The 4306-nt window shown below is 54.6% G+C and overlaps 1 protein-coding gene across 2 annotated transcripts in view; it reads right to left on the minus strand.

Annotated features, from left to right (window-relative positions):
- CCND3 (cyclin D3) overlaps positions 1–3131 on the minus strand; it is an 81032-nt gene extending 77901 nt beyond the window's left edge. For both annotated transcript variants that reach the window (XM_068556940.1, XM_068556939.1), the window contains exon 1: positions 2942–3131. The gene's annotated coding sequence lies outside the window, so the exon portion shown is untranslated. The remainder of the gene's footprint in view (positions 1–2941) is intronic.
- Positions 3132–4306: the final 1175 nt, after the last annotated feature.

A 4306-nucleotide genomic window follows, 5' to 3' on the forward strand; every position in this document is an offset into this window, starting at 1 on the left:
TTGCAATCCCATTTCCAGGGGTGTCTGACCACCTCCACACCCCCACCGACCCACACATAAACACACACACACACACACGCATAAACACACACACGCATAAGCACACACACACACCGTAATGCGGCAGGCCTTGACAGTTCTTTGACACTCAGAGGGTTTAAAATTTAAATGTCTTTGAGGGCAAGAGAAACACACCAAAATAAACACACCTCCGGCTCAGCAGAGAAAGGGAAACTTGGCAGGGGCCCCAGAACTTTCCCCACCCCCAGCCCTCCCTAAACTTCCTCTTGTGGTTTCTCAAGAGTACAACCTGTTCTCAACCTAGAGAACAGCGCCTGGGGCAGGGGGCTGGGGCATGCGGAGGCTTCCATCGCACCCCACCCTACGATGAGGAGGAAGGAGCGTGTCTGTGTAGAGGAGTGGCCTAGAGGTCCACATAGTTCTGACCTTCACATCCTGCTTACCAGTGATCTCGGTGTGGCCACCCTCTACCCTCAACTCCCAGCATCAACACCCATCCCCCCAACCCACACCCCTCCCTCAAAGACAGAGGCTAGAGGTAGTTTGACTGCAGGCCGAGAGGGACAGCCTCTGGGCCTCCCCAGATCTGTTTAGAGGGCTCATGTGAGAAATCTAGAGTTTCAGAAAAGTAGTGGAAAAATGGCTGGAATCCATGGAACCTCTGCCCTGTGGCCCAGCTGGCATCATGGGCAAGTCCCAGTCTGCCTAGAGGGATGGGGTCAGATGCGTGGACGCAGCTTTCGGATGCAGCTTTGGGATGCAACAGCTATGAGGAAGTAAGGTGCGCATCTTAAGATTGCTTCTACTCCCTGACCATCTTCCTTACTCGGCTACAAAGCTGGATTGTTCCCCTTGGAATCCAGAATCTGAGGGTCTCTGCTCTTAAAGATTCCCAGCAAAAGAGGTATCTTGGTTTCCCATCTCCCCAGATTCTGGCACATCACCTCCATGCATCTTTCTTGCATCAAACCTTGGTTTGTTCCTCTTGGTGACTGAGGCTTACTCAGGAGAAAACACACACACACACACACACACACACACACACACACACGGCCATTAGGAAAGGATACCAGCTCTGTGTAGTCCCCACAACCCTACTCCAGGCCTGCTGGGGCTCCCTGTAAACAGCACCAGCGCCCACACTCAGCTAACAGATTGCTCTCCTCTGTATCACCCGAGACACGGGACCATACACTCCCTTTTGGAAACTCCTAAGCCCCTGGCTCAAGGGCACATTCCATGTGGTCAGTCAAGGAGGCAGGCTAGCCAAATGGTTAAGAACAGGGTCTCCCAAGTCAAGTGACCCGGGTTTAAATCCCAACCCTGTCCTCTTTAGGAAAATTATCTCCTCCATGCCTGAGTTTCCTCATCTATAAGATGGAGATAAGCCTAGTGCTTACCTCATAGAACTGTTAGGAGGATTAAATGAGACATTACACCTAAAACATTTAGAAGAGTACCTGACAGTGTTATATAAGCCTTAGCTAGTATTCTGAACCCTTGAAGAAAGGAAATGGGAAAGAAAAGGCACTTGGGATCATGGAGGTCATGGTCTCAAGGACGGATCCTGCTGGAATTCTCAGATATACTTTTGCTCCTAAATTCCAGGGGAGTAGAAGCTCTGACTTGTTTACCATTATATCCCCAATATTTAGCCTGTGCAGATAGTGCAGCCACAGCAAACAGGGGGTGAAAGAATTCACCGTGTCAGCCATCTCTCAAATGAGCCTGGGAATTGAAAGAGCAGAAGAATCTTCAGGAAAGCAATGGTAGATCCAGTTCTTTTCACTCATGTCTAGTTCCAAAGAGAATTGAGGTGGGGGGCATAGAGCAAGGATTTGTCAGAAGAAACAGTCCTAGCAACCAGGGATGGGTGGTATGTGCCCCAGGATTGTATGACTGTTACATCACCGTGGGGTAGACTCTCCCAGCTGCACCTAGCTGGGAATTTCTGGGGTCTTAGGGACCAGCCCAGAAACATGCCTTTCACCAAATTTCATCCTGTTCATTCCTGTCTCTTCTTCAGGTCTAGACAGTGGGTTAAAGAGAGCAAGAACTGTTTCTGGGTCCCTATTGTTTCCCAATGCCCAACACCACAGTCAGGGTTCAGTCCAGCTCTGCAGAATAAGTTCCCACAAAGACTTCCCCCCACTTCTCTGCCTGGTGACTATTCATCATTCAGAACCCAACTCAAATGTCCTCTTCTCTCTGAAGCCTTCCCAGCCACCCCAACTTGACACTTTGTCTCTGTTGTTCTATGACTCAGGCGAGATCACTGTGGATGAATAACATCACCGCACGCTCTGCATCCCATCCAATCCCACACACAGTAGGTGCTCAATCAATGTTTGCAAATGAATACATTAAGGCTCCCTCAGTAACAGCAACCAATTTCTTCAGTTATTCCTCTTGTTGACACATTAGAAGACACAGAAGAGGGTAAGGCCGTCACTTGTGTACCCATCAGACACCAGAGGGACCGCCACTGAGAGGTACCTCTTTCCAGTCCCGTCCTCTGGCCTCCTCCCTCGGCCCTGGCTGGCAGGATGACCCCAAGGCTCCCTGCCCACACGGCTTCTGCCCTCCTTCCACCTCCCACCCCGTCTCTGAGGTATGAAGAACGACAACAGACAGCCCAGTGAGGTCACTGGGCTTCCAGATCAGCTTGGAGGGTGGCTGTGCAGACACAGAGAAAGCTCAGGGCTTTGGGGGGCTTCTCCGCCCTTCAGCCACGTGCAACTCAGAAAGAAACTGACCCGAGCTTTGAGAGACAACCGGGAGGTGATGAGGACACCATGACCTCCTTAACCCCCCCACCTCAGACCCACCGCCCAGGTGTCCAGCCTCAGCTTGGAGGCCCCAGCGAAGAGGGCAGACGCTGCCTCCCATTTATCTTGGCTTCTCCAGCCCTCGAGCTTACCTCCTCGGCAGGTGAGGCCCCCGGAGCACCGACTGTGGCTGCACACACTCTCTCCCGCCGCCTCTCGCTTCTGTCTTTGGGGAGATGGGGAGGGGGTCGCCACCTCCAGCCACGGCGAGGGGCGTGCACCCCTCCCCCAGGCGCCCAAACAGAACCAGTTTCCACCGCCGCAGGCGCGGCGTGTTTACAAAGTCGCCGCCGCGCCGCCAATCCCGAGTTTAAAGCTGGGCAGGAAGTGGGGAAGAGGGGGCGGGGGAGACAAAGGGGCTGGGTGCTCCGCTCAGCTAAAGTTTGGGCCCCGACTCCTCCCAGCGGCTCAGCCTGCGCAGCGACCCTAGCCCGCACATCACGCTGCACGTTCCCCCGGTGAGGGGCGGGGGTGCACTCCAGCCGCAGGTGAGCGCCGCGGGCAGGCGCGGCGCAGGTTTCCAGACATCTGCCTGTGAGCGTTTTCCACTCATCCACTCGCCGCTCAGGAAATAACATTAGGCGCTGCTTCTTGACCTCCTACTCTACGTCTGCACAGTGATAGACCCTTTGAGTGTATTAGCTCATTTCCCCCCCTGCTATCCATCCCATCCCAGTTTCGCAAAAGAGGAAACCGAGGCACAGTGAGGTTAGGTAATGTGCCCGAAATCCCACAGCTGCTGAGTGCTGGAATTCAAACCCAGCCCCTGCGTCCTGCCAGACACCCGCAAAAGGAGACGCATGAGGCGTGGTGCACGACGGACTCCCATCCGGAGAGGCTGACCCGCGAGGGAACCGCAGAAAACCACATGCACCACGTTGACGCAACGGCCTGGGAGTAAGGCAGGCAAGGGGCAGCCTCCTGCCGCCGGCGCTTCCCGGCTCGCCCGGCAAATACCTACGGATTAATACACGGCGAGAAGGCAGCGGGATGCGTTGGAACACCTGGACTGGGTGGCTGTTGGGATCTAGTTCCAAGTAGGCTGCGGGGCCACCAGCACAAAACAAGGTTTCCCGAAATTTCCCGCTCAGAAGAATCACCTGGAGGTTTTAAGAATACAGAATCCCAGACCCCTCCCCTAGAGAGTAAATGATGGGGACCCAGCGGAACCCAGGCAGAGGTTGCTATCAGGCAACTTTGGAGTGTTCCAGGGATGTGCTTTTTACGAAAAGCGATTTCATTTCAAAATAAGTGTAAAACCGAGAGCTCATTTTCCTGACCACTTCCGGGGCTTACTGAACGCACCGCTCACATAAGGCCAAGTGAGCGGGGTCACCCAACACACCCTCCCGACCCCGCTGGGCCTAGGAAAGCCCAGAGGGGCGCGTGTCGCCCCGCCCCCTCGCCGCTCCTCCCCGCCCCGTGACTACAAGCCCCATCCTGCCCTGCGCTCAGGC

This window comes from Eschrichtius robustus, chromosome 12 (genome assembly GCF_028021215.1).
Source record: "Eschrichtius robustus isolate mEscRob2 chromosome 12, mEscRob2.pri, whole genome shotgun sequence".
Classification (NCBI taxonomy): Eukaryota; Metazoa; Chordata; class Mammalia; order Artiodactyla; family Eschrichtiidae; genus Eschrichtius; species Eschrichtius robustus.